Source organism: Narcine bancroftii, chromosome 1 (genome assembly GCF_036971445.1).
Source record: "Narcine bancroftii isolate sNarBan1 chromosome 1, sNarBan1.hap1, whole genome shotgun sequence".
Lineage (NCBI taxonomy): Eukaryota > Metazoa > Chordata > Chondrichthyes > Torpediniformes > Narcinidae > Narcine > Narcine bancroftii.
The window spans coordinates 405,009,153-405,029,141 of record NC_091469.1 but is presented as its reverse complement, the minus strand read 5'-3'; positions in this window follow the sequence as shown (position 1 = coordinate 405,029,141).

Here is a 19,989-nt window from a genome sequence, read left to right as displayed (position 1 = left end):
TTTTGTTTATGATCTTTCCTTCGGTTAAGATCGAAGTTTTGTGAGTCTTGTGTGTTTTGTGTTTGTTTTGTGTCTAAGTTTTTCTGTGGGCTAGTTGGAAATATAACTTAGACTTTAATTACATATGTTATATTTAGGCTGGAGAATTTATTAGTTTTACACTGTTATAGAAATTTGCATAGTAACCAGTGGGCATTCTTATAAAAGGGTGAATTTTGAATTAAAGTTTGAAGGTGAATTTTTGTTAATAAAATAATTGTTCATCTTTACCCCTGTGTGTTATGCCTTCTTTGTGGTTGCTGGTTTGATCTTGTAACACAATATAGGATAGCTTTAAGTCATCATTTGGAGGCAGAGGGTTTCCATGCAGCTTCAAATGGCAATTAATTCCTGCTATGATCCTGTATCTCTCATTTTGCTCAGCCACTTTTCAAGCTTCTGAATCTATTCTTATGGTCTAAAAGTAGTACTGAACACTTCACACTGAAAACATTTACATAATGCTATTGAATTTCTTTATGCAGATGTACTGGCTTTTATACTTGGATTATGTTAATATATAAACGAATGAAAACAGATTTAAAACAACCTGGTCCGTATTGACACAGTGCATCTAAACATTCTTTCAAAATGTCGACTTTAATGAGAGGCAAATAAACTTTAAAAATAAAGCACTGAGCCTAAGCCTCTGACCCCCTAAAGTGATCAAAGTCCCTCCAGGAGATCTTTAATCTCCTTGTTGTCAGCTGTGGCTCAGTTGGTAGTCCTCTCAGGTCTGGAGTCAGACATTTTAGGATTCAACTCCTACTTCAGAGACTTGACCCCAGAAATCTAAACTGATGGACCAGCATCTTCCTGAAGAAGCATATTATTGGAAGTGCCATTTGTCAGATGAGATGTTAAACTGAGGTCTCATCTTTTGTTTTAAGTTGACACAAATGGCTCCATTCTGAATATTCAGGGAATACATCCATGGTCTCCTGATTAATAGTTATTCCTCAATTATTACAACAGGATGAGTAATTCAGGGGGATGGCGGGGAAGAGAAAATCTCCCAATCTAAAATATAATTTTATGATGAAAAACTTAGCATGCCTAACATTCATAACGTGTTATAACAATGAAGATGAGATCTTTTGTAAAATGGAATTTATCTTGAATCAAAATACGAAGAACCTCAGTTTACTGAATTCTGGAAATTAATGCCATGCATCTGATATCCCATACTTATGATTCTGTCCATCCAATCTCATTCTCAAATTTTCTTTAGTCATCTCAGAATTCCTGTACAGTGAATTTAAATCTTGATTGTGCCAACAGAAAATAGATATTAATGCATGGAAGAATGTTATTTAATGGGTTCTCAAAATGAGCTGCTTTCATATCTCTCTCAGTGGCTGGTCCAAGGTATGTATTAGCAGAGCTCTTGAGAAATAATAGCTTGGTGAACAACTCTGGAATTGAAATCACAGTAATTATGAATCTGGTGCCAGTAATGATATTTGTGATTGTCTGACTGTCTTAAAGACATATCTGGTTCATTAATATCCTTCAGAGAAGGGATGAAATCCAACATTCCCACCAGATGGCATCTGTGTAATTCAGACCTACTAATCTGATTCATTAATACCTATTACCTCTTGGGAGGCAATTCATTGCTGAATGTCATTCACATTCTTGAAGTAAGTTTTATTGAAGAACAGGTGAATGAGAAGTTAAATATTGAGACTGAAGAATTATAAGGAGAGGCTGGATAAGTTGGATCATTTTTCTTGGAGAATACAAGGCTAAGGGAGGCCTTAGAGAGGTTTTCAATATCATGAGGGGCATAGATAAGGTGAATAATTGTCTTTTTCCCCAAGTAGGGAAGTCTAAAACTAGAGAACATAGAAGGGAATGATTTAAAAGGGACTTGAGGTATATCTTTTCCACACAAAGGATGAAAAATATATCAGGAATGGACTTTTTCCTCAATTCTTTACAATTGTTCCATGAGCCATTGCTTATAATCAGAGATATTTACAGCATTTAGCCTGTTAAAGTTGCTGATTGTATATTCTTTCAGAATATACATTACAAATGAAGTGGAAATGACAATCAAAATAACTTTCTTGACTTTTCTTATTCTTCAAATTTGCTTCATAATGTCACAACACATGGCTGGTTCAATCAAATAAATGTCATAATTTTGCAGAAATTGTGGCATTATGGATTTCATGTACTTTATAAGAAAATAATTTTCTACAAATTGTAATCTAGAGGCAGCTTCGTGGAAGATATTTCATATTTTCTCTGCACTTGCTGAATGTTCTTCCCATTCAGAAAAAAAATAACTGTGCCCCTCGTCTTCAAAATGAGATCTTTAGAATCAGTGGGTTTACTGGGATTCAGAAATATGAGAAGTTGAAAGTAATGTTCCTTGTGGAGGCCTATGATTGGAGTGTGAACCAATCACTAAACCAATCTCAACCTGACAGTAAACTAAGTCATTTGTTTATTTAAACAGTAGGGATTCACCTCGTGTTCTTCCCATTGAGGAGCATTGTTTACTCAAATACAGAGTAATTTATGGAATAAACACAGAATAGTTCATCATTTTGCGAAGTATTTAATTAAATTAATAATTATTTCAGATGGGATAAGCTACCACATATCTGGTTGGATTTCCTATGTACCAAACAAACAAAATGCAAGAGTGCAAATATAAATTAACCACAGAATAAAGCGACTAAAATGTATCAAATATTGTGCAACATGCATAACCAAAGGAATGAGTGAATAAAGCTAAAGGAAATTGAAAGTCCAATGATCTGACATGAACATCACAATCTTTTACTCAATTTCAGCATGTCAAAAGGCTTTTAGGCAGGGTGGCTGAAGGTAGAGCCAACTTCCGTGTCCACATCAATGCTGAAGAAGTGGAGACATTAGATAGCTTCAAGTTTCTGCTGCCTTGCAAAGGAAAATCAACATACTGAAGGACCCATTTCACCTTAGGCACAACCTTCTCCTTTTACTCGCTGGGCATGAACTTAACATGAACCTATAAATTTAAAAGTAATGAAATGTCTCCAAAGCTCTACGATGTATGGTGTATGATCATTGGGGAATCAAAGGTGGAGAGGGTGAGAAAATTTAAGTTCTTGGGTGTCTCAGACGATCTTCCCTGGACCCGACAGACTAATGGCAACATCAGCATCTCTACTTCCTCAGGAGTTTGTGGAGGTTTGGACATCCTAGCAAATTTCTACAGATTTGTGGTGGGAAGTGTGTTGACTGGCTGTATTATGGTCTGGTATGGGCAAACAAATACCCCTGAGTTTAAAGGCCTGCAAAATGCAGTTGACAAAGCCCTGGACATCACAGACATTATCCTTTCCATTATCAAAAACATTTATATGCTGTCAGAGAGCAGCAGGAATCATCAAGGATTCCAATCACCCAACACACACTCTGTTCTCAGTGCTGCGATCAGGAAAGAGCTATAGATGCCACAAGACTCACACCACCAGGTTCAGGAACAGCTGCTACCCCTCCACCATCAGACTCCTCAACAACAAACTCAATCAGGGACTCATTTAAGGCCTCTTACTTGTGCACTTTATTGATTTATTTTTTCTCTCTGTGTTGCACAGTCAGTTTGTTCACATTTATTTGTTTACATGTGTATGAAGAGTACAGTTTTTTGCACTACCAATAAGTGGTCATTCTGCCTTATCCACAGGAAAAAGAATATCAGGGTTGTATGTGCTGTCATGTATGTAAGTGTGAATCTGAAAACTGTAATCTGGAGTGTGATGATACACATTTAAGTTAAAGAATCATGCTTTGTCAGTCCATACATTGGACCAATGAACCATAATGATAGAAAGTAATCATCCAATTAAAATTATATAGGAATGTAGAGATGACAGTTTGATAGTTTGGGAGCACAATTGAATAACACCCAAAAAGAGTTACCAGAGTTACAAAGATAGCCACACACCAATGTGAAGCTGCCAGTGTATTTGAATGTTTTATTCATCCATTTTGCACCACAACTGCTGCTCAATAATTAATCACAGGAATATGTGATCAATATTGCCAATAGCTAGCACCAGTTAAATGTGTTCCATTCTGCTGAAGGGAAATCTATACCATTGTTGTAGTGGCTGCGGGCAGTCATGCAGGACATGAAAATGGCCTGGGGATCATCAAAGAGTGGCATAGCACAGGAACAAAGGAGCTCTATGGTTTTGACATTGCACAGGTGGCCATGAGAGGAGAAAACAAGAAAGGTCACAGATATTATAGAACTGTTACTGCACAAAAGGTGGCCACTGCACTCTCCATTCTGTGTAATCCTTGTAGAGCAGTCCATTTCTCTATTTATCCATTCCTTTACTTCTTCCTCGTTAAGCCTGTAAATTATTTTCCATCAATTGTTTATCTAAATTGAAAACTTTTGAAAACTCTCACACTGTTTCAAACACCCTAATAAGTAGCGAGATGCAGATCATAGTTCTTTGGGCAGACATACAGCACAATAATAGGGCATTTTGGCCCACAAGCCTATGCCGTCTAACTGCAATGCAATTGACCTACAACCCCCAATACGTTTTGAACACTGAGGGAAACCACAGGCCCCGGGAAAACCTATGCAGACATGAGGGGAATGAACAAACATGTTACAGACAGCGCGGGATTTGAAACCTAGTCCCAATCAATGGTGCTGTAACAGCATTACATTAGCTGCTACATTAAGTGTGCTATCCAGAAAATAATTATATTTCGTTAAATTCCCTTATATTTTAAATTCTATGTATATTTTGAAGATTTCCATACATATAGTAATCAAAATTAATATGATTATGCAAATTCCAGAAAAAAAAGTTACATACGTGATGGTATTCACCCCTACCCCAAACCTTCCAACCCACCCTCTCTCAAAACAGGTAACATATAAGAGCATTGAAAGCTATGTAAACAAAGAAAATAAGAAGAAAATATTTTTTTAAGATTGCATGGAGAGCTGTTGTCTAACACAGATATATAAGAATTCTTCATTAAAATTCAAAGGAGAATCTCGCAGGTCTAGAGGCATAGAGAGGACATTACTACAAATTAAATCCTAATATTTGGGGATACGGGCACCAAATTTGCAAAAAAAAACAGTGTATTTGTTTCTCAAACTAGATGTAACTTTTTCCCAAAGGGATACAACTTTGGATTTCTGCATGCCATCTTGGCATACCTAAAGATGTATCAGATTTCCAAGTGACAGTTCTATGCATTCTTGTCAAATTTCTGATTTATAATCAGTTTAAATTTCATATTTATTGTCAGAGTACATCAACTACAACCCTGAGAATCTTTTTCCCTGTGGGCATTACAGAATTACCACTAATTGGTAGCGCGAAAAAAAAAAACTGTGCACAGCATAAACATGTAAACAAATAAAGAAATGTAAACAGAAAATGAATGAAAACAAAATGACTGTGCAATACAGAGAGAACAAAAAGAAAATGAATAAAGTGCACAAGTAAGAGTCGTTAAAGGAACTTGAACTATCTGTTAGTGTACACCGATGATGAGGTCCGACACCTGAAACATCGGCGAACTTGATTTCTTACACTTCTGTTGAGTTCCTACAGAATAAGGTTAGCTGGTAGTGTAGTGTATCACAAATTTCAGTGATCTCCTGCAGCTCTGCTTGACCGCCATTTTTCAATTTTTTTCCTGCAATTGGCCAAAACAAGAGTTTTTCCTTTGGTTTTTCTGCTTCCCCCAGGAGCTCCACTACCAGTATATTAGGTCAGGGCTAGAAATAGAAGATAGAAGGAGCTAGTTATAGAGTGTGTGTTAGTGAAAGAGTGCATTAGAGAGTTGGACATGCATCCAAGCCAATGGAATGCTCCTCTTGCAGGATGTGGTTTGTCAGGGACACAGATTTCATCTGTGAGAAATGCATCCAGCAGCAGCTCCTGAAAAAGGGTTTGGAGCTGGAGTTGGATAAACTCTGAAACATTTGGGAGGCAGAGGGGGTGATTGATAGAAGTTATAGTGACACCCTTGTGGGCATTCCTCAGAAAAACAGGCATACCATTTTGGATACTGTTGAGGGAGATGACCTACCAGGCACAAGCCATGGCGATTAGGTGTCTGGCGCTGCGTCTAAGAAAGGAAGGGATGAGCAGAGGTGAGCTGTAGTGATAGGGGATTCCATAGTTAGGGGACTGTGATAGTATAGATCTATCACCAATGTATATAGTGTATATAGTTACTGTATTTAGACTGTGCTTACAGCGATTGGCTGAGATCCTTAAAGGGTTGTGTCCATAGCCAGGTCGGATCATTCTGGACTGGCCGGCCACCTGTGAAGAGCTCCTGTCTTTTGCTAATAAAAGCCTTGGTTTGGATCAACAAGTCTTTGATTCTTTCGACGAGCTCTACAATTTTATTAGCAAAAAGAATTTTTTTTGAAAGGGATGGAGCGTTTAACTCGGCCAGAAAAACTTGATATCGACCCACAGTCAGCTACAGCCTTCAAAGGCTTTAAGTTCTGGCTGCTGAACTTTGAAAACTTCCTGAGATTCATTGAGGTGGAGGAGGATAACCAGCGTCTAACAGCATTGCTGTCTATGGTGTCCTTGAGAGTCTACGAGAACATCCAGGATGAGACCACTTACACCGCAGCCATAAAGGTACTGACAGAACTGTATAATCAACCGGTGAACAGAGTTCATGCCCGGCTTGTGCTTGCGTCGAGGAAGCAACAGCCCAGCAAGTCTAGCAGGGCATATTTACAAGTATTAAAGGCGTTGGGCAAGGACTGTAACTGTGTGGACAAAACTGCTGCCGAGATCACAAACGATCTCGTCCGGATGCCTATGTGGCCGGGCTCCGATCGAACGAAGTGAGGCTGTGCTTGCTCGAGCAAGGGGTAGAAAACCTAGTGGACGTGGCCCGGATTGCAATCATAATGCAGGATGCAGCCTTAAAGTCCAATGAGTTCTCTAGGGACTGGACCCCTCGTTCTGATGTGAGTTGGGTGCCTTTCTACCCTACCACCCCCCGAGATACTGAAGGCTGCTGCTACACTGCCCCGTGCGAACCCAAAATGTTATTTCTGCGGGAGGGACAAGCACAGCAGGTCCCAGTGCCCAGCAAGAAAAGCCAGGTGCCAGAAGTGCCTTACAAAAGGGCCACTTTGCTGCAGTCTGTAGGTCTAAAATGGACGCCGGCAAACACAGTGCCTCGTGTGAAGCCCAATCACCACTATCCCATTCAAACTCTTCTTCCCCAGAGCTCTCGTCCAATGAGAGCGAGGGCTCCCCTGCACAGCAACGCCTGACGTCACGGAGACGCTGAACCCGGAAGGGGCAGCCCACCCTCGCAACCATGGTGTTGGCCCACCTCTGGCCCCTGTGCAGAACACTCGACCCGGCCTCGGTCCCAACTGTGGCTACCGCTGCTGCTGCTGCCGCCACAGCCACCCCCGCAGCCAACCAGGTGCTCACCCTAGCGTCCATCGCTGACGACTGCCGGGGCCCGACCACCGCGACCGACGACCTACCCACCGCCAAACGCGAGCAACAACAAACCCCACTACTTACCTTTCATCCTCCGATGCCGCCACAACAGTACTTCCGGGAGGTCCTCCAACCTGCTCCTCCAGCGTTGACTACGTCTATTACGTCATCCCGTTGCGTGACATCATCACGCGAAACTCCCCTGTCAACTGCTTCAATAACACTAAACAAGCAATGCTCTCATCCCCTCACCAGAGCAATGAAACTGATTAAAATGCATGGACACTACACTAATTGCTTATTTGACTCTGGGTCAACTGACAGTTTTATCCAGCCAGATCTGGCCCTCCGTTGGCGACTTGACATTATCCCCACTACCCAGAGGATCTCATTAGCGACGAGGTCGCACTCGACCGGGATAAAGGGGTATTGCATCGCCACGCTGGAAGTACAGGGCGTAACGGTCACCCACTTCAAATTATTCGTCCTTCCCCAATTGTGCGCCCAAGTGTTGCTGGGATTAGACTTTCAGTGTCAGTTCCGAACGGTGTCCCTACACTTTGGGGGACCTCACGCCCCCCCCCTTGGTCTGCCATCGCCCCACCCCCGAAGCACCGAGCAACCCGCCCCCGTGCCCCGGGGCCAATCCTGCGGCCTTTCCACACTCTGGATTGCCCCGCCAGCACTCTTCGCAAACCTCACCCCTGGCTGGAAGCCTGTGGCCACCAAAAGTCAGCAATATAGTTACGAAAACAGGCAATTCATTTGGAGTGAGGTGCATAGATTGCTGGATGAGGGCATAATCGAACCCAGTTCAAGCCCCTGGAGAGCCCAGGTGGTGGTTATCAAGAACGGGGAAAAACTACGGATGGTGGTCGACTATAGCCAGACCATTAACCGCTTCACGCTCCTGGATGCGTACCCCCTGCCAATCATCACGGATGTGGTGAACCAGATCGCCCAATTCCGCATTTTCTCCACCATTGACCTACCTTCGGCCTACCACCAGCTCCCGATCCGCTGTGAGGACCGACCATTCACGGCCTTTGAAGCGAATGGGCGGCTATATCAATTTCTCAGGGTACCATTCGGGGTCACGAATGGTGTCGCGGTCTTCCAGCGGTAAATGGACCGGATGGTGGACCAGAACGGACTAACCGCTACCTTCCCGTATCTGGACAATATCACCATCTGCGGCCACGACACGCAGGACCACGACGCCAACCTAGACAAATTTCTTCAAACTGCCCGTTGGATGAACCTGACTTACAATTTGGATAAGTGTGTCTTCCGGACCACACAACTCGCTATTCTAGGTTACGTGGTGGACAATGGGATAGTCATGCCAGATCCTGACCGCATGCGTCCCCTAATGGACTTACCCCACCCCCCCCCATACCCTGAAAGCGCTCAAACACTGCCTGGGCCTTTTCTCGTATTACGTCCAATGGCTTCGCCCTGGCAGCCACCTTGAAACAGGCCGGTCGGCCTATAGCCTACTTCTCCAGAACCCTCCAGGGTCCAGAGAGTAGACACTCCTCAATTGAGAAGGAGGCCCAGGCCATAGTTGAAGCGGTGCGTTGTTGGAGACATTACCTCGCTGGAAGGCGCTTTACACTGTTGACTGATCAACGCATGGTCTCCTTTATGTTCAGCAACACCCAGCATAGTAAGATAAAAAATGACAAAATCGCCAGATGGAGAATCGAACTCTCCACCTTTCACTATGACATCCTGTACCGGCCTGGTAAACTCAACAACCCGCCTGATGTGCTCTCCAGGGGGATGTGCGCCAGCATACAGATGGACAGACTACAGAAACTCCATGAGGCGCTCTGTCATCCAGGGGACACTAGGTTTGCCCACTTTCTGAAGGCGTGCAACCTACCCTACATAGTCTAGGAGATCCGCTCCATGACCCAAGCCTGTTCGGTGTGTGCTGAATGCAAGCCCCACTTCTTCCGTCCGGATAACTCCCACGTTATCAAAGCCACCCGCCCCTTCGAGTGTCTTAGCATAGACTTTAAGGGGCCCCTACCGTCGACCAACCATAATAACTACATCCTTACGGCCATCGACGAGTACTCCCGCTTCCCGTTCGCTGTGCCCTGCCCAGACACCACTTCCACCTCAGTGATACAGGCCCTTCACAGTATTTTCACCATCTTCGGGTACCCCAATTCCATCCACAGTGATAGGGGGTCCTCATTCATGAGCGCAGAGCTGCAACAGTACCTTCTGGAGTGTGGTATCGCTTCAAGCAGGACCACGAGCTATAACCCACGCAGTAACGGCTAGGTCGAGAGGGAGAATGCCACCATATGGAGAGCGGTTACACTGGCTCTCCGGCCTAAAGGTCTCCCCACCTCTCACTGGCAGGAGGTTCTCACTATTGCCTTACACTCCATCCGCTCCCTCCTATGTACCGCAACAAATGCCACCCCCCACGAAAGGATTTTCCTTTTCCCGAGGAAATCCAAATCAGGAACCACTGTACCGGCATGGCTCATCGTCCCTGGCCCCGTCCTTTTGCGACGCCATGTCCGGCACTCAAAGAATGACCCCTTGGTTGACTGAGTGACTACGCCACGCGAACCCATATTACGCCTACGTTGAGTTCCCAGACAGGCAGGAGGACACTGTTTCGGTGCGGGACCTAGCTCAGGACGCGGTAGACCCAGCAAACCCTCCAACCCAACCTTCCCCAACTCTTTATTCCCCAGGCCCCGTGCCGCAACAGAAGGACCAACAGCACCCCAACGACCAGGGCCACCCTGCCGACAACACGACTGGGGAATTGAGCGAAGGAGCGGTCGCACCTGACGAGCTCACTGGCGACACCACTCCAGCGACCCCAATCCCGGCACCACAGCGGTCACGCCGGATGGTCAGACCCCCTGACCACTACAGTCCTTAACCTACCCCTTCCTTTCATTCTCTCCCTCGTTTTTTTGTTTTTTTTCCAGGGTCAGTTCTCCAAGAAGGGGTGAATATGATAGTACAGATCTATCACCAATGTATATAGTGTATATAGTTACTGTATTTAGACTGTGCTTACAGCAATTGGCTGAGAGCTAAGCCATGCCTATTGTCTGGGCCTTAAAGGGTTGTGTCCCTAGCCAGGACAGATCATTCCGGATTGGTCGGCCACCTGTGAAGAGCTCCTGTCTTTTGCTAATAAAAGCCTTGGTTTGGATCAACAAGTCTTTGATTCTTTCGACGAGCTCTACAGGGACAGATAAAGAGATTCTCTGGAGGAGATTGATTATCCTGCATCATATGTTGCGTCCCTGATGCCAGGGTTTGAGATATCTCAGATCGAGTTCACGGCATTCTCAGGAGGGAGAGGAGCACCCAGGTGTCATGGTCCATATCTGGACTAATGACATGCATAAGAAGGGTGAGGAGGACCTGAAAGGAGAGTTCAGGGAGTTAGGTGCAAGGTTGAAGGAGAGGGCCTCCACGGTAGTGATCTCGGGATTGCTACCTGTGCCACATACTAATAAGTTTGAAAATAGGAGGATAATGCAGCTCAACATGTGGATAGAATCATGATGCAGGTGAGAAGGCTTCAGGTTTCTAGATCATTGGGCTCTCTTCCAGGAAAGGTGGGACCTATTCCAACAGGATGGTTTGCATCTGAACTAGAGGGGGACAAATATCCTTGCAGGCAGTTTTGCTAATGCTGCTCTGGTGGGTTTAAACTAGATTTGCTGGGAGAGGGAAACCTGAGTGCTATAGTAGATAGTGAGGTGGAAAAGGATAAAGATCATGTGAAGAATGCATGTTTAGACAGATGCCAAAGGTTTGTAAGTGGTATAAATGTTCTCATGTGCATTTATTTCAATGCAAGGAGTATTGTCGGAAAGGCAGATGAATTTAGGGCATGGATTGGCACGTGGCATTACGACATTATTTCTATTAGTGGGTCTTGATTGCAGGAGGGTGAGGACTGTCAGCTCAGTGTTCTGGGGTTCCGTTGTTTCAGACGTGATAGAGGGGGTGGGATTAAAGCGGGAGGAGTGCCATTGGTAGTCAGAGAAGATATCACAGCTGTGTTTAGACAGGGCAGCACAGAGGGCTTATCTACAGAAGCCATATGGGTGGAGTTGAGAAATGGAAAGGGTGTAACCACACTTATAGGGGTGTATTATAGACCACCCAATAGTCCGAGAGAATTGGAGGAGCAAGTCTGAAGAGAGAGAGCAGACTGATGTAAGAATCAAAAAGTTGTGATAGTAGGAGATTTTAAAGACAGGGAGTCCCATACTGGAAGGCTTGGAATTTGTGAAATATGTTTAAGAAAATTTTCTAAACTAATATATAGAGGTACCAATGAGAGAGGATGCATTACTTGATCTCTTATTAGGGAACCAGACAGGTCAGGTAACAGAAATATGTGTGGGTGAACATTTTGGGTCCAGTGGCCATAATGTCATTAGTTTCAAGTTAATTAATGAATAAGGAGAGGCCTGGTCCTCGAGTTGAGATTCTAAATTGGAGGAAAGCCAATTTTATGGAAATGAGAAAGGATCTAGGAGGAGTGGATTGGGATAAGTTGTTTTCAGTCAAAGTTAACAGGCATAGAGGACCTTGGTTTTCAAGAGATATTGGCGATCTGGTTAAGAAGAAGAGAGTGGTGTGTAGGAACTATGATTCAGAGGGAGCACACGGAAGTTCATTTTGGCAATGTATTTCTTGCTCCAAACGGAAGGCCCCAAAACAGGCCTTGACAAGTCGAGACAGAGGTGGGAGTCGGACTTAGGAATAATTATTGATGAATGGTGCTCATCTGCTTTGTGTCAGATCGGCATCACTGCAGTCATCAATGCGCAGTACAGGTTGGTGCAATACAATTTTTTGCACCAGCTGTACCTGACGCAGCAAAAATTGAACAGAACTAAACCTGAATAGCAGACAAATGTTTTAGATATGTCATTGCGACTGGGACTTTTGTGCATGTAACCTGGGCATGTGCCAAGTTGAGACCCTTTTGGATGGAATTGGGCCAAGCCTTGTAAAAAAAAAATCATGGGCAAAGAATTCCCACAGGAACCAGAGCTCTTCCTGTTGGGAAACATAATGGATGTAAGACTTATATTGAAGTTATTCAAATTTCAAATTCAATTTGTTATTATCGCATTGCTGGTGGCAGGAAGTGCATAGCAGTTGCTTAGAAGTCCAACTCTTACTTGAGTATTGAACATTGGAACATAGAAATGCAGAGCTGTGTTCCTTGGAGAAAATTATCTACAACCTAAGGAAACAATATGGTATTTTTTGAAGGTCTGCAGCCCTACTTGAATTACATAGGGGAGCAATTGGAGTATGAACTGTCATGCCTCGTGGCACTGCCCTACCCTGCTAATTCACCACTCCAATGGGGAGGGAATGGAGGGGGTTCATCCTATTCTAACCAGGGAAATCTGTGGAAAAATGTAGGCAGCCTATGCACTAGCTGCAGTGACGTGACAAACCCATAAATCCCCAAATCTAAGTTTAATTCCTTTGTTGTGAGTCTTTTAGTTATTGCCTGTAATTATAGTTGGTTGAGTGTTAAATATTCAATGTTTGGTGGGGGAAGGGGGGGAGGGGATAAAAACAAACACTTAAACTCCATGAGAAGATTGTATGGAATTAACAAATACGAAATGTAAATAATGTTGATATTGTTGATAATGATATTAATGATATTGACAATTTTTGGAGTGGAAAATTATAAATAAAATATAAAAAGAAGAAAAGAGAGGTGTACAACAGGTATAGGCAACAAGGAGCAAATGAGGAACTACAGGAGTATAGAAAATGTAAGAAAATACTTAAGAAAATTAGGCAAAAATAAGACATGAGGTTGCTTTGGCAGATAATGTGAAGGTAAACTCAAAGGGGTTCTACAAGTAAGTTAAGAGTAACAGTATTTTAAGGGACAAAATTAGTCCCTTAGAAGATTAAAGTGGTTGTCTATGTATGGAGCCTCACAAGGTAGGGGATATCTTAAACAGTTTTTTTTTTAATCAATATTTACTCAAGAATCTGGCATAGTGTATAAGGAAGGGAGGGAAACAAGCAGTAGTGTCATGGAACATAAAAGAGGAGGAGGTGAATAAAAGTAGATAAATCCCCTGAGCCTGACATGATATTCCCTTGGACCTTGAGGGAGATGAGTGTAGAAATTTCAGGGGCCTTGGCAGAAATATTGATAACATCTTTATCTAAGGGTGAGGTGCTGTAGGATTGGATGGTATCTCATTTTGTTCCGTTATTTAAAAAATACTCCAAAAGTAAACCAGCAAATTATAGGCCAATGAGCCTGACATCAGTAGTAGGTAAATTATTGGTGGGTGTTCTGAGAGATCAGATTTATGAGCAATTGGACAGCCAAGGGCTGATTAAGAATAGTCAGTGTGGCTTTGTGTGTGGTAGGTCATATCTAACAAATCTTACAGAGTTTATCGAGGAGGTTGCCAAGAAAGTAGATGAAGGCAAGTCTGTGGATGTTTTCTACGTGGACTTTAGTAAGGCCTTGGACAAGTTCCCACATGGGAGGTTAGTTCAGAAGGTTCAAATACTAGATCCATGGAGAGATTGTAAACTAAATTCAAAATTGGTTGAATGGGAGAAGACAGAGAGTGGTAGTGCCTCTCAGACTGGAGGCCTGTGACTAGTGGTCTGCCTCAGGGATCAGTGCTGGGACCATTGTTGTTTGTGGTCTATATTAATGATCTGGATGATAATGTAGAAAATTAGATCAGCAAGTTTGCTGATGTCACTAAGATTGGAGATGTTCTGGACAGTGAAGAAGGTTTTCAAAGCTTATAGAGGGATCTGGACCAAATGGAAAAATGGGCCAGAAGGTAGCAGATGGAATTTAATGCAGAAAAGTGTGATGTGTTGTATTTTGGAAGGACAAACCAAGGTAGGACATACACGGTAAATGGTAGAACACTGAGAAGTGAGGAGGAACAAAGGGATCTGGGAATTCAGATACATAATTCCCTAAAAGTGGCATCAGAAGTAGACAAGGTTGTGAAGAAAGCTTTTGGCATCTTGGCCTTCATAAATCAAAGTACTTGGTACAGGAGTTAGGATATTATGGTGAGGTCAAATACAAGACATTGGTGAGGTCAAATTTGGAGTACTGTGTACAGTTCTGGTCGCCATACTACAGGAAAGATATCAGTAAGATTGAAAGAGTGCAGAGAAGATTTACTAGGATGTTGCCAGGTCTTCAGGAGTGGAGTTACATGGAAAGATTAAACAGGTTAGGACTCTATTGGTCTGCCAGTAGTGGGATGTGATATAATGAAAGATAATATTGTAGTTTTAAAAAGGCTCAGTAACCTCACTATCGGGACCTGTTCCAATAATAGCCTTTATGGGAAGAGGGATAGAGTAGGGAAACTCAATTCAATTCATTGTAAATGGGGATGAAGAGAGCAGGAACAGGCCTCGTGATGAGAGGCCAGTTTGTGAGTTGGGAGAGAAAGTATTATGTAGATTTAACATGAGGAGAAGTGAATAGGGCCAGAATTAATCTGGGCTTGGTGAGCATGAGGAAGAGAGAAGTTTAGAATGTTGATCTCAATGCCAAAAGAATTCATGGGCTCTTTGGTGGAAAATGGGGTTTTAAGAAACAGTTGGGCTTTGAGAGATGAAGCAAGCAATCATCTTGGTTCTTTGCCTTAGGTTTGTAGTAATATGTGGTTCATACCGAGGGAGTGTGAGCTTGATGTTGTCCAGCCGACTCCAATAATGGATGGTTCAATGACTTGTGCAGCAGATATGGACCTCTGTACCCCATTGAGGAGGAAAGATGAGAGCTATATTGGAGAGACTGTCATGAGAGAGAGAAAAAGAGTGGAGACAAGAGCTTCAAAAGATAGTTTAAGCTGATTGATGGTTGCATTATGATGAATATTGATGCAAAGCTACCTTATCAGGTTTAATGGAGGGCAACTAGACTTAGTTAATAATGTCCTCATGGTATGACGTAACATGATTGAGGGAATGATAGATCATCTGTGCCACCACCTCTCTGCTGGGTTACGAAATGTCAAAATCAGTCAGTCTTTAAATGACTTATAAGTAAAATATAATAAGAAAAAAATCTCAAATGGGAATAAAATTTATTACTAAATTGCAACATATTTTCTGTATTTTGTGCAATCATGGAAATTCTGGTGATTCATCCTTTAGAGAAATGGTCTATTTCTTATTCACTAATTAAATGAGGGAAATCTTTATCAAATTAATCCCATGATCATATTTGCTGCTAAATGTAAAAATTTTACTGTGAAATGCACTGTACATAAAAAGTTCAATTTTTATATTAATTTTTATTTTATATAGCATTAAAAGTAAGGTTATCTTAGTAGTAGAATGATGCAACCTCACTTATAAATGGAAAGTAATGTCACTACTGAATACTAATGTTTATAATTTTGTCAATCTTCTTGATAATTCATCGGGAATTTTAGCTTTACTAAACACATTTTAAAACAGCTCAATGTAATATGCACTTTTCAATGAAGAAGGATGATTAATTCATGAAGTGATGACACAGCAATCAATCATAATGGAATTGTTAGAGTGAACTGTGCTACTTTCAGACGACCAAACTCATTGAATATAAATGTGTTAATTGAAGTCGCCTAGCTCTCCAGCAAATACTATACTTTCCAGGCTATTTAACTGCTTTGAACCTGGAACATGAAAGCGAGGTATTTATTAGAGGCTGCAGTTCATGCAACTTTGTTCAGCTTACTCCAAGCCTGGTCAGAATATATCATTAGCCTTACACTCCACTAAATAATGAGACTTAAGGGCTGTCTCATTGAACAAATCCAGGACACTTGTCTATTTTCAATTGCAAAAGGTCATAAAGGTTAAGTGTTCCAGCAGCAGACTGCCTTCAGTGGTGATTTTTCAAAGGTGTTGGTTTTTTTCAGAGTTGAAAACTAAGATTTGGAAATAGCAAAGGAACTGCAAGACATCTTTGGATCCAGATCCTTTTTTTGTCTCTTTTCAGAATTTTATTTTATTTCCCAGAATATATTTTTAGCCAAGCTTCCCAATTGAATTCAATACAATAGTCAATATTTTTTGCTCTGAAACCGATTTCATTGTATTAGTAATGGAACCAATTCCCTCAATCTGCATAAATATCTAAGCACATCGGAGTAATTACATCGGGTTATTTAAACGACCTGTTTCCATGCTCTGATTCTAATTAAAATCTTCCAAAAATGTTCAAAAGATTCTTCTAAAATTCTACTGAGGAGATAAAAATATCAAAGAATGCTCAAAATTATTGTTTTTGGAAGGAATGGACATTTTCCTACCTATAAAGTAACTACATTGCTTAATATATTAGCCAAATTTAGCCAACTAATATCTTAACCGTCCAGATCCTGTTCCATGATTTATATTTTTATTGGATATTGACCAATGGTTAGGAATGTGAGCCAAAATGCTTTGATTCAGAAACTCATTTCAAATCTTTTCACTCAACTGGCACCCTTCCTTCCCCAATACACACAATGCATGTCTCTGATTCAAGTTATGATTAAAAAAAGTCTTTCTGGAGGCTTTGGCTCCAGCATCAAAATGAAACTTAACACCTAAAATGTGCTATTCCTGACCCATTTATGGACTGAATGTGTTGATATGTCTGGTAAAATCTTGTACTGGCAGAAGGATACAATTTGAATGCAGCTGGGTGTTGGATTTTGAAATCCTCTCCTCGAGTGCATCATCTTAAACTCAGCTGAGAAATGACTTTTCTCAACCAATCCCTGAGCCCAGCAGCAGAGAATTTTATTCAAATTTACATCCTGAAATGAGCCCATTCTTTTCCTGCTGCTTCTGTTGCCCAGATATTTTGATATTCATATAGTTATTCCATTAAATGTCTCGAGGCTGGGCAAGCAGAAGATTAAAACTCGATGAAGTATGGACGTAACAATAGACCTTGGTTTCAGTGGTTGGTAGTGGGAAGCTGGTAATGTTTTGTAGTTGGAAGTCGGCAGTCATAATTAAATGTATTGTGGTTAGAATCTGAGTTTGGGGTTAAATAGCATTCTGAATTAGCATGCATTCTGGTATAACCCAAGTTGTGGGAAGGAAAATGACGCAGAAAATTAGGAATGCCACTTCCTGCCTCTTTAGCATGTCTACAAAGACTTTGTTACAGCCCAACTCCCCAGAGAAGCTTCAACAACACTGGAATAATGCAAAATAGAGTTGTTTTAGAGAAATTGATCTTTTTACCTGAGGAAATGAGTGTTCCCAGGAGCATGGGTCAGAAAAATAAAAGAGTGTAGACATAAAATGAAAACACAGTTCTGATGAAACATCATGTCTGTTTAAAATAGAACATTAAAAGGTGTTAAAAGCACATCAGCTTTCCAATCTCTGAATTCCAATGAAGAGCTTGTAGCTATTTTCCTTCCTGGGTTCCAGGAGTTTTGTTGAACCTTGGAGAAAGCAGCTGAAAGAAACTAAATATTAAAATGTCAAATCCCAATGATTGAATTTTCAGTACAAAGGTCATAAAAACCCAATACAGCGTCAGCCATCGTTAAAAACTTGACAGGGATTTTTGAGATAAGGAAGCAGCCCAAGTAAGTTAGGTCATTTTGAAAAAGGGAATTGTCCAATTGTTTAATTTATTTAATGGAACAAAAGATGTGACAAATTACTGCACACAGAAGTATGAGAGATACTCAGCAGGTCATGCAGCATCTTGAGGAAGCAAAAGACAGCAATGGTTTTGGGCCTGAGCCCTTAGCTCGATGTGACCTATTATGCCAGATTCAGACAAAATAGTATATTGAACAAAATCCACAATTCTCAGATGACACTGGACAACATTTTTTCCCCAAAAATATTTGCTTCCTGAAAAGAAATTGGGGACAGACAACTTCAAGCTGAACACAAAGATAATTTCAGAGTTTCTGTATCATGTAGGAAGTTGGAGAAATATTAAATTAACTTTTATTGAATTTAGTATGTCTAACTGCTTAATGATGCTGTCGTATTGTGTTAGTTCAACTGACCAAACAATGTTTTGCCACTGAGTTTCATTTATACTCAGCATCTGATGCCACTCATATCAGTGTCCAAGAATAATTGGCCAAGCATTCATGCATTCCTGTTGCCCTGATACTGCTTTTCAATGGTTGCAATGTCCTGGTGAAATCTTTCACCATTTTCGTCACTGTCTGCACCAAAATCAGCAGGGAAGATGTCCAAGTATGAATGCACAAAATGAATTCTCAATGACATGTTGCATTTTATGGTTTTTTGAGCTTGAAGCATGTTGTCAATCAGCTGGATGTAGTTTGGTGCTCTGCAGTTGCCAGGAGAATTCTCAACAACATCTTTAAGTGCCTTGCAAGTATGCCTAGACCTAAATATACATCAGGCATAGCACCTGCACTGAGTGCATGTCCAGACATGCTGCATTAACCAAAACAGCTTGCTTTGTGGACAATATACGAGTAGATATAAAATATGACAATAAATCACAAAAATAGGTTAAATTTAAAATATGGTATGTGATAGGAATATATTTGAGGCGATTTTGTGATCAGCAGCCCAAAATCCATAAAATATACCCAAAACTGTCGAGGAAGCAAAATTTCTGTTGTCCAGTGTGATCAGTAATATTTGATACACATTTAAAACTACATTTTGGACATCTACCCCAACAGCTGTTTTTGCCTTGAATTCAAATTTTGTTTCACAACACTCCTGTGGAACATGTTGGAACATTTTTTTTTCATTTTGCCAGCTATATGCTCTTGTTGTTTTGCTTTTGCCATTGAACAAGCAAGGTTAATTCTGATTAATATTTTGTGTATAATGTTCCATTTTATACAGACATAGGTACTTGTACTGTTCAAGTTTGTTGATACTCTGAGTAAGATGGCATCTTCTGAGATTGTCATGCTCCCCAAGTTCACCCAGCATCTGGGGAACAATGGTGTATTCTATAATCAGGTGGGTGAACAACATCAGATTCAGAGAGTACATTATGGATTACAATTGAACATTGCTGAAGTGATATCAAGGCGGAATGAAATGGTATGATGTTATATCTCATACAGAAAATGAATCTGTAGAGTTATGGTTATAATCATATTTGATATAATCATTTTGATCAATATATCTGTGGAACATAGAAATAAGCAGTGATCCAACTACATTGCTGGGGGTAGTGGTGGTGGAGGCTGCATAATAGGGACATTCAAAAGACTCTTTGATAGGCTTATGGATTTAAGAAAAAATAGAGGGTTACAGATGGAAAATTTAGATTGTTGTGGAGTAGGTTTACATAGGTCAGCACAACATTGTGCATGAAGGGCCTGCACTATGTAGTAATATTTTATGTTTAACACCCTATTATGATTAAATAGTCCTCCACAATACATTGGGTCATTCTACATTCTCTACACTATTTCTCAATGGGAATGAT